This window comes from Lissotriton helveticus, chromosome 3_1, assembly GCF_964261635.1.
Source record: "Lissotriton helveticus chromosome 3_1, aLisHel1.1, whole genome shotgun sequence".
Classification (NCBI taxonomy): Eukaryota; Metazoa; Chordata; class Amphibia; order Caudata; family Salamandridae; genus Lissotriton; species Lissotriton helveticus.
The window spans coordinates 1,494,836,842-1,494,855,526 of record NC_136061.1 but is presented as its reverse complement, the minus strand read 5'-3'; the positions used below and the strand labels follow the sequence as shown (position 1 = coordinate 1,494,855,526).

Genomic DNA, 18,685 nt, shown 5'->3' with positions numbered 1-18,685 from the left:
GCAAAAGTAGTCGACTGCAGGCCAGGGGGAACATACACAGAGACCAGAGATATGGTCCGGCCCTCCCATCTACCCGTAATAGCAACATAACGCCCTCTATCGTCGAGGCCCGTGGAATCAATTTCAAGTGGGAGAGAATTCTTGATCAGGATACCCACCCCTCTGGAGCCAGAGGAGAACCCGGCATGCGCGGCCAAACGGTACCCCCTCCTGTGCATAGCACGACAAGTATTGCCAATCAAGTGTGTCTCTTGAAGGAGGACCACATCTGGGGAAAGACGCTTCAACAGTTGCAACACAACACTACGTTTTATCCGAACCCCCAAACCATTTACATTCCAACTCAGCAATTTCAGCCCTCTACCCATCCCGAAAAAGAAAGAGGATCCAACCCAGAGCAGAATACAGCACCTCAGTCATGAATAGATTGCCTTGCAAAGAAACACACACAGTCCCCAACAAAACTCCCCAACCCCCTCAGCAACATCCCGTTACAACACCCCCCCACCCTGCACCCCTGCGAAATAGTAAAAAACCACCCAAACTTGCAGTGTGCCTGTCGCCCCCCCATCTAACTAGGCTACAAAAAGAAACACAGAGGAGGAAATAGACCCACAACTGACCCCGTCACCCCCTAAATATAGATCAAGTCAATTGTCATGATTATCGAACCACAGTTCGAGGCCCCAGGATACCCTCCTCCGGCACCTATTCTTGTTCTGTCGGGCCCTCCTCCGCTCCACCAGCTTGTTTCTCCGATGGAGGCTGATCCGAGAGAGTGTCAAGCCAGTCCGCCACCACCTCTGGACGATCGAAAAAATAAGTCCGCTCCGCATGTTCAATTCGTAACTTGGCCGGAAAAATTATGGCATATTTAAGGCCCATATCTCGCAATCTTCTCTTCACACCCATGAAGCCAAGTCTCTGCCTCTGGACCGATTGGGTGAAATCCAGGTAGAAGCTGACAGTGGTGTTTTCAAATTTTGTAGGGCCACTAGTCCGTGAGGCCTGCAGGATAGCATCTCTGTCTCGCAAATTGATGATTCTGGCTATTATAGGCCGCGGCGGGGCTCCCAGCTTCGGCTGTCCACCCGGAACTCTGTGAGCACGTTCGATCGTGAAAAACTTACTCAGTCCCTTAGGTACAAGATGGCGAACAATTAAGTCCTCAACAAAGAGGTCAGCTGTCGGATCTTCCGCCTTTTCCGGAACCCCTATGATACGGACATTGTTCCGGCGAGCCCTCCCTTCATAATCCTCGAGACGACGTAGAATGAGATCGCTGTTGGTCTTCAAGCGACGGACATCAGTCTGCAGATCAGTGACATCACCCGTCAGACTGGATGTCTTAATGTCCAAAGATTTAACTTTCTGATTAGTTTTGCCCAGATCTGCACGGATCAGATTGACGTCAATAGCCACAGTGTCGAGTTTATGTGCGAGAGCCTCAATTTGGTGTCCTAACGAGGACTTGATTCCATCGATCGCGGCCATGACATCTTGTAGAGTCGGCTCGATCGCCGAAGTAGGCGGCTCCTCCGTACCAGCTCCACCGGGAGAACCCTTAGGCTGGGTCTAGCGATCCATATTGTTAGATTGAGCGGTGCCACCTCGCAGAGTGTATTTAGGTTTCAGCCTGTCGCCCTCTGGTTTCCCCGCCATTTGCGGAGAAAGGCCAGGTTGATCCGATGAAGCCGAGCAGGAAGATGGCGACCCCTGGCCTCCACGGCGAAGACAGCCCCGGCCAGAGGGCCCAAGTTGAAAGATCTCCAAAACCGGCAAAAGCAGTCAGAATCACCTTCGTGGGTGACCAGGCAGCTGTCTGTAGGCACAGGGGTAGGCTCGTTCCCAGTCGCAAGTCACTTTGAAGGCGAAACCAAAAGTGAAACCAATCAGACCGGTCGTGCCAATCCCCTTAGGCCGATGATGTGCCAAAAAACTACAGCTCGGGTAGCATGACCACTCCACAGCTGGGCATCACGGAGGCATAGGCCGCAATCTTCAAGGCACTGTAACTCCGGCTTCCGATTAAAAATCCGAATGCAGATTTCGCCTAACGCGTGGTTCGTCTTCACGAGAACATCAATGAAGAACAGGATATAGGACAGGATAGATGCGGGAGGTTGCGAGGGTCTCGGGAGCCCTAAGCTCACGCGTCCATCTTGGTTGCGCGCGAAGCTCCTCCTCCGGAAAACATTTTTTTAAACCAGTCTAATTTCCTTAAAAGAAATGGGCCTGTTTTAAAAGAAAGATTTACATTTTGAAAAATCTGTCAGTGTAAGTTCACAGTGCAAACAGGAAGGGCTCCTCTTTAGACCCCTTAACATACACAAGGAAAAAGTCTCCCTCTCGACCTATATTCCTTTTTCTCTTGATTTGACACAAATACAAAGCGTGAGCTCAGAAACCCTCAATGACAAAGTACTCAAACAGTTAACAAAAATACCATTGATCAGTTACAACCCTACCTTGTGATCCGGTAACTGATCAATGGTTTGCAACCGGAACTGCATTCGCAAACCATTGGTACACGTTATAGAATTGCAATTTGGAAGAAACGGCCAATACATGCCCCTTCCAAATTGCAAATCAGTAACCATTTCTAAACCAGCTTTCAATGTTAATGAAAAAATTTCTGTATTTTAGGTTGTTGTAAGAAAGGAGAAAAACAGTAATCTTGTGTTCTTTTTAGTATAAAAGTCAGCACTCCTGAAAGACTGCAGAAAATCTGACAGAACCTACACTGGGTGAGATTAGCTGTGTGACCACAAACCAACAATGTCTCTTGTGTGTCTTCTGTGATATCCTTATTCCTCTTCCCCCTTCCTTACTGTCAGCTCTAAGCACAGACGTAGGCATGTTTGGCACTGTCAATGGGGAAGGAGACTGGCAGGTTTCACCACATTCAATCTACAACATTCAGATATAAAGGTTAGTGGTGATGAATGACAGTAGAAATCCAGCGACTGAAGCCAAACCCCAAAGGAAGTACAACAACTACTCAGGTAGGGACACCACAATAGTGCAGATTGCCATATAATCCTCATCAGAATAACCATGACGATGTGGAGCTTTATTCCCTTTCAATCCCATAAGGCCAAACCTTACCTCCTCCTGATTGATATCTCCCATGGAGCCACTTTGTTTCTAACACAATTTCCAAGATATGTGCACACATCTGAATTGATTTGGACCTGTCTTTTGATTCTCGAGGTCAAAATAAGGCCCTTTACCATAAGCTTGACTTGTAAACATAGATAAAGAAGAGTATCCCAAGTTCTGGATGCCTCAAATCTACAGAGGCAGTGTGTCCAAGGCACTCTCAACCCACTACATTCACTTTTGGTTTTCTGTATTGAGCACCCCACCTGTTCAACTGGTTTTTCGACTCTAGTGTGGCTGTGGGCCTGCTAATCAGACCCACAGCCCAGCTGTTCTCTCTCTAAATTCATACCATGTACTTTAGGTACATATCCAATTGGGTATTGGGTCATCTTTGTGAGCCCATGTATAGTGTACCATAGGTACCCAGGGCATAGGTGCATCCAAGGCCTACCAGGGGATGCAGCATGTCTTATGCCACCCCTGGCTGGCCATCCAAATTGACACAGCTGGCTGATCACTCAGCTGGGGCAAGGTTGTGTAATCACCCCTTGCTTAGGTATAGTATTCCCATACCTACCATTATATATAGACACATATATACCTGTAAGTCACCCCTATGGCAGACCTTAACAATCCTGGAGGCAGAGTGCTTGGTTTTATGTGAGATGGTGCTCTAGCATGAGCTGAGCTTGTCCTTATAGCTGTTCTATGATATAGCCATATCATATACTCTTAAGTGCATTATAATCCTCAAGGTTAATGCTAACTTTGGTTTGGCTTTATCAAAACATGTCATGTAAGGTGTCATACGTTTTGGAATACTACCCACTCGCCAGTTCTGGCGGTGGGGGTAGCATTCCACCCTTCTACAGGGAGAAGACATGTAGTTGTAGATTTACCCGGTTAAAGTTAAACAGAGCCTCAGCATCACAAAATGGATGCTGATGCCACAGACACAAGTCTGACCTCCTGCAGCTGGGAGTCCTCCCAGCGAGGGAGGCCTGGACAATAGGTTTCCTGCCTTGGGAGGTGCTAGCACCTCCCCAGACAGGCTATAGTGTACTGGGGTAGGGTGGGGTGAAAGGAATGAGACACTGCCTGAGGCTCACAAGGTGCTCCATGCATAGTCCAGTTCAAACCAGTTGCTGGGGCGCTCCAGCCCCAGCTCTGGCGCAAAACTGAACAAAGAGAAAGGGGTGTAACCACCCCCTTCCCTGGTCCCACCTATAGAAGGGACCTAGCAGGTAATCCAGCCCCTTTATTTTATTTTTTAAAACATTTTTATTGGATTTTTCCCCATTTTATATCAAGCAGGGCAAAATGCGTATATACAACAACAAATCCATAAACAAGGCCTCGAGAGACAAATCATGAACAATAAGGTAAATCTGAAATCGTTCCCATAAAATATAAAGAAAAGAGCAAAACAATTGAACATCAGATGGTTAAAATTAAATTACAGTTCAGCAACCAAAGAAAAGATAGAAGAGAGAGACACAGGAAAGAAAAGCAACCCCTTTTTTGGCAATCAGAAAGGTTACAAACCAGCAGAGTCAGAGTCAGTCCAGTTCCTCTTGAGTCCAGATCTGGACAGGCGCCCAAATCTTCATACCTAAAGCTCTTTTTTTCCGACCCTTTGTTCTATAAATAGCTAGTTCTAAATTATACATAGCGAGCAAACAAGCTCTCCAGTCAAAAAAGGAAGGCGGTTCTGGACTAATCCACTCCTGTGTAACACAAGCCCGCATGATTGCCATTGATATAAAAATTAAATATCTCTTCCCTTCTGGAAAGAATACAGAAGACAGCCCAATCAAAACTAATTCATCTGTCAAAATGACTGGAACACCAAGTATTGTTGTTAAAAAAGTTTGAATTGCAGTCACCCATGAACTTAATTGAGGACACGAAAAAAACATATGTACTGTGTCGGCAGCAAACAATCCACATCTGCTACATGATGTGCCCACGACGTCCCCCATTTAGAAATGTTCAAAGGGGTATAGTATAGATCGAACAAAACCATATAATGCTGCGTGCGTGATCTACCAGTTATCAAGATAGTGTTGGCCAAAGCAATAGATTCCTCTAATAGAATCGTATCCGTGCCTAGCTTTTCCACCCATCTCCCTTGAAAAACCGCTATATCATCCAAGCATGATGAAACTAATAAGTTGTAAAAAAACCCTATCCTCTTTTTACTATACATACTATCAATAAGAGGAATCCTCTGCAGGCCAAGACGATCCTGTGGTCGTAAAGTATTAAAAAAACTATGTAGCTGCAAATATTTGAAATAATAATTTCTTGTAAGATTATATTTGAATGTCAGGTCTGCAAAAGAAATAAAATGGTCATTCTGCCATAGATCACGCACACATTGAATTCCACGGTTACGCCATCTAAGCATTATATAATCTCTAAAAATTGGGGGAAAAATACTAGATGATGACAAAGGTGTATATAACAAAAAATTTTGAATCCCACAATGGCGCCTAATTATCTTCCATGCCCCAAACGCAGCTTTCAAGATCTTAAACTTGTTTTTTTTGTAGTAGCTGGGTTCTACATTTTTTATAAGGCAACCCAGAGACTCCTCTCCCAATGCAAATTCGTATATTGATGGTGCATGGCTCGTCAAAATTCGTGCCTTAGCACCTATTATCAACGGGGTGATGAACTGCAATACTGAGGCGAGAAAATAATACATGAAGTGTGGGACACCCCACCCACCTCTTGCCTTTGGAAGAGTCATCTTCTTATAAATCTGCGCTGACATTTGTAGCCCCAGAGAAATCTGGCAGCCATCCTCTCTAATTGCTTAAAAGAACTAAAAGGAAATTCGAGAGGAATTGTGCGAAACATATATAAGAATTTAGGAAGTATCAACATTTTTAAAACGTTATTCCGGCCATACAAGGAAAGATGAAAATGATCGATACACTCCAATAAAGAGGTCGCTTTTTTAAGAACTGGGTTTAAATTGAGTTCTGGAATGACAGATACCGGGGTTATGATTTTAATACCCAAATATGTCGCTACAGGGACAATATTAAGATGTGCAGGAGGGTTCTGACCGACATATAAAATTTGGGTTTTAAGCAAGTTAAGTTTATAACCTGAAAAAAACCCCAAACTGGGTCGCAAGTTCCTCTATCTTTGGTAATGCCGTAGAAATATTAGTAGTAGTAACAACGATATCATCCGCATAAGCGAGAGCTCTGTAGCTAGTATTTGCAACCAATGCAGGTGCTATATCCACTGCTTGGTTCAGTTTATTTAAAAAAATATCAATGTACATGGCGAACAAGAGTGGTGAGGATGGACCCCCTCTTGAGTACTGTGTTGAATAGGGAACAGCCTAGATTTTTTTCCTCCAATTTTAATACAAGAGATTGGTGAGTCATAAAGTGCTTTTAAGGCAGCGATAATCTGGGAACCAAATCCTGTCAATGAAAGGAGATCACAGAGGTACGGCCAGGCCACCCTGTCGAAGGCCTTCTCGGCATCCAACAGGGTGATCGCAAGTGGCATATTAGTCCCCTGAGCCCAATCCATTAGAGCAATCACTCTCAGAACATGGTCCGTGGTATCCCGATTTGGGATAAAACCATGTTGCCAACGTGATACAATATCTGAAATTACGCCCGAGATTCGGGAGGCCATGATTTTTGAGAAAATCTTGCTGTCTGCATTGGTTAAAGATATTGTCCTATATGAGGCGGGGTTAAGAGGGGGTTTATCCTTTTTAAGAAATGCCAATATAGTTGATTGTCTCCACGAAACTGGGGCGGTGCCTTTCTGAGCTTCCAAAAAAGTGGCCAGCAGGTCTAGTTTTAACACAGACCGAAATATCCTGAAAAACTCCAACGGGATAGCATCCGGCCCCATAGCCTTACCTACCCCAAGAGAAAATATAGCCACCTCTATTTCCTCCCACGTAATATCGGCATCCAATGAAGCTGCCTGAGCGGGAGTTAATTTGGAAATATTATCAGGAGCACAGAAATTTAAAATAGAATCGACAGAATAAGCTGAGATATCCTCATCATAAAACTTAATATAAAACTGGTGAAAAACCTCCAAGATTTCATCCGATTGATGATGGATCTGACCCAGCTCATCCTGTATACTAATAATGGAATTGAATACCTCTTGTTGCCTGATTTTTTTAGCCAAGATCCGCCCTGAATTTTCCCCCAGTTCATATATTTGTGAGCGAAAGATTGCTACCTGTTCTGCAAGTTTAGCCGCAAAAATCTCATAGAGCCTAGATTTATGTATAGCGAGGGTGGCTTTAATATGTTCTGTATCTTGCGAAGAATTGATAGCAATGACTAATTTTGTTTCCCAATCCTGAACTGCTTTATAATAAGTGGCTAAATTATTACGAGCATTTTTTTGCTTATTTTTAGAATAAGATGGGGTCTCCCCGCGTACAGCGGCTTTGAAAGAATCCCACACAGTTTGAGTAGAAGCAGACCCTCGATTAAATTTAAAAAATTCCTTGATCCATTTACCCATGTGTTCTATATACAAAGAGTCTGCTAACAGTTTCTGCTCAAATGACCATGATATCAGTTCAACGGGAGAGCCTGAGTCTATTTTAACCTCTATCAAAACTGGGTTGTGATCTGAAAATATTCGCGGGAATACCTCATAGACGGTATTACTGGTTAGACCTGAGGTAATAAAAAATAATCCAAGCGAACACATTTCTGATGCGGGGCAGAAAAAAATGTAAAAGCCTGTGTCGAGGGATTTTTATCAAAACCGGCATCATTTAGCCCAAACCCAAGTACTAACCCTCTTAATGCCTTATATGTCTTTTTTTTAAGCCCTGGGTATATCGAATCACTCCGCATATCAAAAGTTCTCTCGAGGTGTATATTAAAATCGCCGCAGAATATTAAGGGGGAGGGCCAACCGGCTAATTCTAGACTTAGAAAATTTAAAATCTTCGGGTCGTCTGAGTTTGGGGCATAGATCGAACATATTGTCCAAACCTTACTGCCTATAGCAATTTCCAATATTATCCATCTACCATAGTGATCCACTTTACTACGTTTAAGGAAGCCCAACCCTCTTTTCATAAGGATAGCCACCCCTTTTCTAGTGGTGCCTTGGCGAGTACAACCCAATATTTGCATGCCTAAATCATTAAGTAATCGTCTGTCATTCCAGGTCAGGTGTGTTTCCTGTAGACAGAGTACATCTATCCTCATACTCTGTATTATTTGTGCACAGACCCCTCTTTTTTTTTCCTATTATTATCCACCCTGTGCAAAAAGATACCACCTAGCGAATTGGCGGTTTGCTTTGTCAACGCTCCTGAAGGATCCCGATGACTCTGCTTCACAGGACTGGACTTCCAGACTTCTCCGACATTGACCCACACCTCCAGCAAAGCTGAGACCCGTGGCGGACACGAGAGACGTGGGACTGGACACCTGGCCATTTTGCTCTTTGCTAAACTGTGCAGCTTCTAAGGCATCCTCAAAGTTGTGCATTGGAACTTGAGAAGTCCCAACACTGAGTCGTAAGTGCACCGAAGCTCAGCCCTCCGCACTCCACGAGTGCCGCGTGAGGCCTGCTCTTGCATTTCCTCTTGACGCATCTTTGCGGTTGCTAGCCCGCTGGCTTGTGGCCATCTTGAATACTCCATTTTGAATCAACACTGCTTGCCTGGTTGTTCTGGGCTTGCTCCTGCTTTCCTGCAAAAGGGAAGCCCCACAGACCTTGCTGGTCTGTACAAGAAGCCAATCTTCACATCCTGCATGGGTTGCCTTTGCCAAGGCTTGTTGACTCCAATCCGGAAGCCGACACCTTCCAACAGCGAGATCCTTCCTGGGACAGTCCGTATCCTGCTCCTGGTTGTCGTTGATGCCTCCTGGTCCATGTGGCTGCAGAGACAAACTTCACAACATCACCTGATTGCATCTCGACATCGCCTGGTTCCTTCCTGGTTCCTTTCCGGTCACTGGCTAGTGACCCAGACTCTGTTCCCTCTGCTTTCAGGTTCTTCACTTCCTCGATCCACCCTTGGATCCACCCGGACATCTTCCTCCTGGTCTCCTGCAGCATCTTCTTGCAGCTCTCCATAGGATTCGACGACGAAACCCGACGCAACTTGACACCTATGCACCCTGCTTCCCTAGGTGAGGTAACTCGAGTACTCCGGTGCTCCCGTGGGTAATAACTATCCAAGTGTCCTACTTAACTGGGTTTTCCCGTAGTCCATCCGGAAGGTCAGAAATCACCTAGTTTCCAAACTTTATGTTTCCATTGAAAGTCTATGAGAACACGCGTGTGTGTTTAGACACTGCACACGCATCATGTGGGACTCCTGCTTCCTAACCTTCAGTTACTCTGTGTAGTCCCACCAATTTCCAAGGCCCTAGGCCTATTCACCTGTCCTGAAGTGGTTCTTATACCACTTCTTTAGTATATGGTTGACGAGGCCCCTAGGGCAGAATTGTATTTGTGCAACTTAACTTAACTTGTGCTGTATCTCGAACTCTGACCTCATAAAGAGTGCAGAGGGGTTGTGTTAGAAATAAATACATATATATTTTATATATACCATGTGTGGTGTCCTTTCATTTGGTATTCAAGGTGTTATTATTGGTAAAACAATTGGCTTCACATGCTCTCTGAAGTGTTAGCCTAAGACTGCTTTGTCCATGCTACCACTAGGATAGCTGGTCTATAAGGTTGACTTTACAACCATCACCATAAGGGTTGTTTGGACTGATACAGGGTGCCCACTAGAATAGTGGACATCTCATATCAGGCCAACTTCTCACAGTTCCCTGTCATCACACCTTTCTTTCAGTAAAATCTCAGAAGACCGGTAATAGCTAAACTAAAAAAGTATTTTCATCTGACACCTTAAGCAATTCTTTACAACTTTCTTAACAGCACAAAACAAGTATTTGTGCCTTATTTTAAGTGTCCGTTATTTCTCCCAATACCAGGTGAAACCAGTAACTCTGGTGGGGTGCCTTTACCATGGGATTACAAGTGAGACCTTAGGGCCCCCTAAGAAATAAGAATTTACCAGGGGAATCAGCATTTCCCCATTTTCCCCAGAGTTTCACTCTGAGGGACTTTCAACAACCAAAGTTCTTTGGTGATACACATTTGGAATGGGCCTTTGTGAAATATGTGCTTTCAGTAACTTCAAACAACATCAAAACACATAACTTATTTTCAGTCTACTCATTTATGGGTTTCTTTTTCTCATTCAGAAAAAACTATTGCAAATGGGGATACACTATTGATCTATGGGACATTGATCCGCTCACTGAGAGATCCCATTTCACAATTTTTCTTTCCAATCCACCCATGTGCAAATTGAAAAAAAAAACTCTTTCTGCAAAGGCACAAAAGAAACTTGTGACTTCTAATGGTCCGCGCGTGCATAAAACTAATGTCCACTTACAATTTTGCCAACTTGAGCCCAGTTAATGCCAATTAAAACTTCAGCTGTGAGGTTACATAAACATGAAATATGTTATTCATGGGACCAAAAATCATGAAGATGGCACTGTGCAAAGAGAAACAGTATCAGATGTATTCATAGATAGAGTGGAGCAGTCAGGTCAAGATACAGAAATAGACACAGGTAAGATAGAGAGAAAGAGAGTTCGCCCTCCCAGGGGGACACTTGAAAGGAGTGGGCGTTGGGCAATTGCCCACTTTGTACATTCCTTTCAACATCTCATAACAGCTGTAGCCATCTCCTCACAGGGGAGAGGTGTGGCGCCGCGGCCAGGGCGACTGACGCTGGAATCTGGGGACCACGGTTCGATCCCCGGCTCCGGCGGCAGGTTAGCCCAGCACCATGTGAGTCTGGGCAATAGCTTGCTTAATCTTCCCGACGGCCCCCAGCGCCTAGAGACCCTTACGGGTGATTGTGCGCTTTACAAATGTGGACTTTACTTACACAAAGAGGGATACACCAGACTCTACACTCAAAACAAGATGCGTTTTTTTACCTTGCAGACTACAGTAAACCAATGCTTCTACAAGACTTGATCAGCACGCACGCCCTGACCTCCACCGATTACATCCTCCTCGGAGACCTGAACTTTCACCTTGAGAACAACGACAACAACTCCACAACCCTGGTCGATAACCTCGCCAACCTCGGACTGAAGCAACTCTTTACAACACCCACCCACTCCGCCTGCCACACACTCGACCCCGTCTTCTCCTCAAGCCTGCACGTCTCCATCAGCTACACCACCGAACTCCTCTGGACCGACCACAGCTGCATCCACTTCGCCTTCCAGAAACCCACCACACACCACCGCACCTAACAGATCCCCCGTCGCTGCTGGAGCAAAATCACGGAAGACCAACTGCACGCAAACCTCGCTCTCAGCCCACCCACCGAACCCTCCAACACCGACGACGCTGCCCACAGCCTCAGACGCTGGATCGAGGACTGCGCCAACACACTCGCCCCACTGAAGAAACCCCCCCACAAAGACACCAGCAAGAGGGCTAGCTGGTTCACCCCAGAACTCTTAGCCTCCAAGCAAGCCTGCCGGAAACTAGAGAAGAAATGGCACAGTGAACAAACTACGGACAGCCATGCAGCACACAAGGACGCCATCCGCAACCACCACCACCTCATCAGGGCGGCCAAGAGAACCTCCTTCAAAGACCGCCTCAACAACAACGCACACAATAGCAAGGAGCTCTTTAACATCGTGAAGGAACTCTCAAAACCCCAGCTCCAACACCAACCACATCCTGCCGTCACCAGCCCTGTGCGACTCCTCGCCACCTTCTTCCACAGCAAGAAAACAGACATCCACGACAGCTTCAACACGTAGACAGCCCCAACAGACAGCAACACGACAGACCCTCCGCACACCATCGACCACGACCCCCTGCTAACCTGGGCCAGCGTGAGCATCGATGACACCATCAAGACCATGCGCACAATCCACTCCGGCTCTCCGTCATACCCATTTCTTGCACCACGTCTTCAACAGAGCAAGCAGCTCCATCGCACCCCACCTGCGTAACGTCATCAATCTTTCCCTCGAGACCGCGACCTTCCCAGAGATCTGGAAACACGCCGAGATCAACGCCCTACCCAAAAAGCTAAGGCAGACCCAAGAGACCTCAAGAACTTCCGGCCCTTCTCTCTGCTCCCCTTCCCGGCCAAGGTCATCGAGAAAACTGTCAACAGACAGCTAACCCGATACCTCGAAGAAAACAGAATCCTGGACCCTTCCCAGTCAGGGTTCCAAAGCAACCACAGCACCGATTCTGCCCTCATCGCCGCCACAACAACATCAGGCTCCTGCTGGACAACGATGAGACCGCAGCACTCATCCTCCTAGACCTCTCTGCTGCCTTCGACACCGTCTGCTACCGCACACTACGCGCACGCCTCCACGCCGCAGTGATCCGAGACAAGGCTCTGGATTGGACCACCCCCTTCCTCTCTGGCAGAACCCAGAGCGTCCGCCTCCCCCATTCTGTTCCAAAGCCTCAGAGATCATCTGCGGCGTACCCCAGGGATCCTCCCTCAGCCCGATGCTGTTCAACATTAACATGGCCCCGCTCGCACGTGTAGCCCGACAGCATGACCTCAACATAATCTCCTACACCGACGACACTCAGCTGATCCTCTCCCTCACCAAGGACCCCATCACCACCAAAGCCAACCTCCACGAAGGAATGAAGGCCGTCGCCGACTGGATGAAGACCAGCCGTCTGAAGCTGAACTCGGACAAGACGGAGGTCCTCATCCTCGGCTCCAACCCTTCAGCCTGGGGCGACTCCTGTTGGCCGACAGCCACTGGGGGCAGCCCCAACACCCACTGACAACGCATGTAACCTGGGAATCATCCTCAACTCAATGCTCTCAATGACCAAGCAAGTCAACGCCATCTCCTCCTCCTGCTTCAACACCCTCCGCATTCTCCGCAAGATCTTACAGATGGATCACAACAGATACAATAAAGACAGTCATTCAGGCCCTCGTCAGCAGCAGACTCGACTACGGAAACTCACTCTACGCGGGAGCCCCGACCAAGCTCATCAAACGACTACAACGCATCCTAAACGCCTCGGCACGACTTATCCTCGACGTACCACGCCACGGCCACATCACCCCCCACCTGAGAAACCTGCACTGGCTCCCCTTCAACAAGAGGATATCCTTCAAGCTCCTCACCCACGCACACAAGGCACTCCACAAGACTGGCCCAGCCTATCTCAACAGACGGCTCTCCTTCTACATCCCCAACTGCCAGCAACGCTCATCCGACCTCTCACTCGCCACCGTCCCGCGCATCCGAAGAACAACCACCGGTGTGAGATCCTTCTCCCACCTCTCCGCCAAGACATGGAACACCGTCCCACTGAGGCTACGACAGACCCAAGACCTACTGACCTTCAGAAGGATACTCAAGACCTGGCTGTTCGATCAGTAGCGCCCCCACCCCCAGCGCCTTGAGACCCTAACCGGTATGTAGTGCGCTTTACAAATGATTGATTGATTGATTGATTGATTGATTGATTGAGATATGAACAATGATGTATAGGGTTTCATTGGTAAATTAGTGGTAGAAAGGAAACTTTTCACATTTCCTTGGATTTGACTTTTAGGATTTGTCAAAGTAAATGAACTCCCTGACCTACATGGGTGAATGACCGAAGGTCCGCTCAGATGAGGAGACCCTGCCTCAAGTAACTAAAATGAGTAAAAAATAATAAAACAGTGCCTCACTCAAACAGGCTCAGCAGAACCTCCACTACCTAGTGTAGTTGCCTTCGGTTTGCAGGACGTGCTCCTAAATTTGGATCTGTATGCAGGAAGTCTGCACCTGCACAGCTGCACGGAACAAAATGCAGTTTGCAGATATAAATGCATGGATTTGCAAGTCTCTCTCCTATCTCATAATCTGTCACTGACAATTTTAGTGATAATGTGGGCAACTCTTTTCAGAAGATCTATGTCATTTGTTCAGTAGTTTGTGAACAACAAAGTGAAGACAAAGACACATGATGGTTTCCTAACTTCTTTAAACTTCCTCTTTTTTGAATCCACACATCTTCCACACCCAGCTGCCTTCAATGGAACGACATGCTCATATTCCGCTGGCTAAGAAAATTGTAAAGAGTGTTGCCTGTAGAATTCGGTCTTCCTCAGATTTAGACATGTTTAATAACCAGATTCAGCTTAAAAACCTGAACAAAAAAGAATGTAAAAGTTCAGTGTTTTCCTGGATATCACCAACAATCTTCGAAGTGGCTCGCAGTTATACTAGGAGTCTTTTGTTCTGAATGCTTGGAAGTGAGTGTATAAAGGTTACTCCTCTTTAAATCTCCATGTTCTCACTGTTTAAGATTATTGCAGATAATGGCATCATACTAACTCTACACTGATGGAATGCAGATTATACTTCAAATTCACAGTGTCTTCACTTAGGGGTCAGAAATCATAGTGTGTACAGTTAATGTGCACATAGGTCTCTAACAAAAATGACAGGAGCAGGACAACCTTCTAAGTATATAGATTCCACAACCAATATACTTATATGATCTACATCTTTTTAATTCCCGGTTCCACTTGTGGACTTGGTACATCAGAGAATGCCTTCTTCTGCCCTCCTTAGATCCTTTTAAGTGAGCTAAGAGGTGCAAGTTGATCTACACAAACCTGCTGCTGTCACAGTATGCTACAGACTACTTCAGAGCAGGAGGCTTAATTGCTATCCCCGTTACCATAGAAATGTAAACCAGTACGAACAGTGACCACAGACTCCAACTATAGTGTGCAGGTCGTGAAAGCTTTTCTATCTTATACCCACAAAGGACCATTAAAAATATGCAAAATAAAGCTTTAATAATACAACACATCAAACAGAGAGACTGACAAAGCTGATGTATGCGCAAGCCTAAAGCCATATTAGCAAGACCGATATCCTCTTCTATACAACCAATCAGGAAACATGGCCCTATATATTCTAATCTAGGTTCATCTCCAGTAAAGTTCTCAGAAATTCAAGTTCGTCACAGACTTGATGCCACCATCTCTCCTGATGGCCTCACAAAACTCACCATTAACATTTACGGCAATAGAACAATCATGATGCAAGACAATGAAAAGATCCAATTTGCTTCAAAGTAATCCTCCAGGTATAAAAAAATAAAAATCAATGCTAATTTTGAGATTGGCTAAGCTAACCTGTTCTTTAAGCAAATATCACAGCACTTTTGCTACCCTATACCCCTCAGCAATCAACACCATCTTCTATCACTTCTTCAGACTACTACATTATCACCAGCCTCCTCTACACCCGACTGCTAACCCTCATTCTTCAGCCTCCCACTAGCATGTCCCCCTACCCCATAGGTGCTCTAAAATAACCCTCATCCCAACTCCACCAACCCCGACCAGACCACCTGCCAGAAAACCCAAAAGTCTGGTATGTGTCCTGAGCTAATCTCACGACAACTGTTGACCATGAATCTCCCCAGGATCAGACTCCACCATTTGAAACATGACTAATTAGCACCCACAATCATCTGACTAAATCCATTTTTTTTATTGAAATCCATATAAAAAGCAACTTATTATCCATAAATACATCCATAAAATCATCATTCGACAGAGGGAATCCTTCATATTTTGGAACATCATCCACTTCCAATATTAATACAAACTAAACAATTGATTCAACCTTAAGTACCTTAAAACATATGCAGAGAAATCAACATTTATTTTTCTAATACTTTTATTTGATTTGTTAAAATCATATAAAGGGCGGGACTTACCACCATAATATACACAACATAACTCAAATACAGAATAAAATTTACAATCAAACATTTTGTCGTAGTCGTGACCCTGACTTGGTATGGTGCCAAGGTGCAACAGTTTGTTATAAGCAGCGAGTTAAACATGTCCATGCCTTCCATTATAAGTAAAATGCTAATGCCAACTGAAGAGGAGAAAAGTGCAAAACGATCTGGGGGGAGTTTTGCTCGGCTGCGAATGACCATCTTTCCAGGTTCTTAACTCACTAAAGCTTTCTCTCCCGGAACGTGTCTCGGTATGTATTTGCCTCCTGTTTAAAAAGTAAGGCTTGTCATAGAAGAGAGCTTTGAAAGAAGGGGAGGGAAGGAAAGATCCAATAAGGACTCGGCCTGCTGCTTTATGCCCTTCTTTCCAAATTCCTATTTCACAGTTTCTTTCTTTTCAAGTTCGTGTGCTGTTTCTTTCTTTTCTAATTCTCGTGCTGCTAGTGACAAGAATTTGATAGTCTTACAAGATAGTTGGACTGAAAAACCGCTGATGCATTTTATGACGGCCGCTCTGCAGATCCTGATTTGAGTTTCTCTTAAAATTGGCCTTAAGAGTGACGCCCTTAGATTATGTAATATTGGGCAGATGCATAATAGATATAATAGTGACTCTGCTCTGTTACCACAGAGGTGGCAGTCCAGGGATGGCTACTGACTTTATTAGCAAAAGAGCCCAATCTCAGTAAAGTCAATTTCCGCTTGTAGTTGTCAATAAAGTATTCTTGAAAGTAGGGTTGTGGTTTCATTTGCTTGTAAATTGGCATCACCGACCATGCATGACTTTTACCGGCCAGTAAGGATTTATCAGTTTGTAACAATAATTATTTAGTTGATTTATTGGTGATTTTTTTTAAAACAGGGTATGACATAGGTGTTTGCTAAGCTTCCTCCAGATTTAGTGATAGAAGTGCTTATTTTAAAATTTGGCATATAGAGTTATTGTGCCTTGATTGTTTTTCAACCTCCTCCTAGCAATGGTGAGCTAGCGTGTTGACTTCGGCTGCCCTCAATCACCAGTAATATTTGACCAGGACTCCTTGTCTGGCCTGTATCTGGTTAGTTAGTCCATATTCCAGACGTATCTGCGCCTGAGAGATATGACGCGGGATTAAAAACATTTCTTTAAATAATCTGGACTGGGCTAGATTTAGCGTTTGGGAGTCCTCGGTGTTCAGCATTTCTAAGCTGTATGTTATTGCTGGCAAAAGTTTTGCAGCCACAACCTTTAGGAGGTGGTTTGTTGAACTGCCACTTAGGCTTTTCTGTAAAGTTTTGAAAGCAAATAATAATTGTTTTGATTTTTGTTTGAGAGTGTTCTAGATGATGTTTGTAACTTAAATGGTGATCTAGGAGAACCCCCAGGTATTTATATACATCCACCTGCAATAAAATGCCGGAATTTATCCTCCAAATGAAATTGGGGAATTTTTTATGAGTACTGGAAAAACATAAGTCATTAGATTTTTTTTAGATTCATTATCAGTTGTTCAGTCAAGATGTATAGTGCTAGTTGTGAAATCAGGTGCTGCAAGCCAAGTGGAGTTTGGGAGATTAGCACAATATCGTCCATACTTTGCAGGTTTGCAATTGGTGTCTTTTCCAATTTAGGAGGGTCTCCCTGGATGAGACTAAGGTTGCTCTCTAAATCAGCGGTGTAGATGTTAAAAAGGCAGGGCGCCAGAAAGCATCCTTGCTTTAGCCCGTTTATTGTCGGACGTTTCTTGGTTATACTCCGGCCATCCCCTTTTTTTTAATCTGAACCCAAGTTTGTGTGTATAGGGTGATGATTACTTCTAATAATTGGGGGGGGGGGGGTTCCCCATGTTTTCATTTTGGCCCATAGCTTGGCTCTTGGCATTTTGTCAAAGGCTGCTTTGAGATCTGCAAAGCATGTCTAGAGGATGTTTGAGTTGACAATCGCTTTCTTTGATAAGAGGGTAAGTGCTGAAATATTTGTTAAAGTCCCCGTGCCAGCCCGGAATCCAGTCTGCGTTTTCAGAATCAAACTTTTACTGCTTATCCATGTCTCCAGGTCTGCCAGTAGATATATTGCATAGATCTTTACCTCTACGCCTATAAGGACTATCAGTCTATAATTGTTGGGGTTTGAACGTATCCCTGACTTATAAATGGGTTGAAAAGTACTGCCCCTCCAAGAATCGGGAATAATTCCAGTCTCTAAGCTGTTGGAGAACAGGGGGGTTAAATAGCAGGACCAGGACACGAGATCGTGCCTGAACAAAGCATTTGGTAGACCATTGGGGCAGGGGGCCCCATCCGCTCTCAAATGCTTGATTGTGTTCAAGATCTGCTTTTGTGTTATCTGAACTGGTTCTTCTCTTTGCACATGCTTGGTAATATTGCTGCTCTCTTTTTGTGTTTCTCTGTTTTTAAAGTGGAGTTTGGCTTTGGATGAATTCTTTAAGTCAATGGCTGATGCCTCCACTGATAGCCATTTGAGAGTGACATATGCTCCCTTTTTAGTACTCTGATTCCTGGCTTCTGATTTTATCTCCAGGCTGGAGCACCTTTTTTTTTCACAACCGTAACTCCAGGCTGGAGCACCTTTTGATCTCGTTTGTATAGTCACCAGTGCTGACCGTAGTTTATACAGTTATGGTATTATATGTTTCTTCAATATGAGTGCTCCAAGATTGTTCTGTTATGTCAGAGTTGAACTGACGATGTTTGCCGTTTAGCAGGAAGTTGATTTTTGCCCAAAACTGTTTTAGGTTTCTCTGCT

The 18,685-nt window shown here is 44.9% G+C and overlaps 1 protein-coding gene across 2 annotated transcripts in view; it reads right to left on the bottom strand.

The window, feature by feature from the left end:
• PKNOX2 (PBX/knotted 1 homeobox 2) overlaps positions 1-18,685 on the bottom strand; it is a 3,383,295-nt gene that overhangs the window by 507,044 nt on the left and 2,857,566 nt on the right. The gene's annotated exons all lie outside the window — the stretch shown is intronic.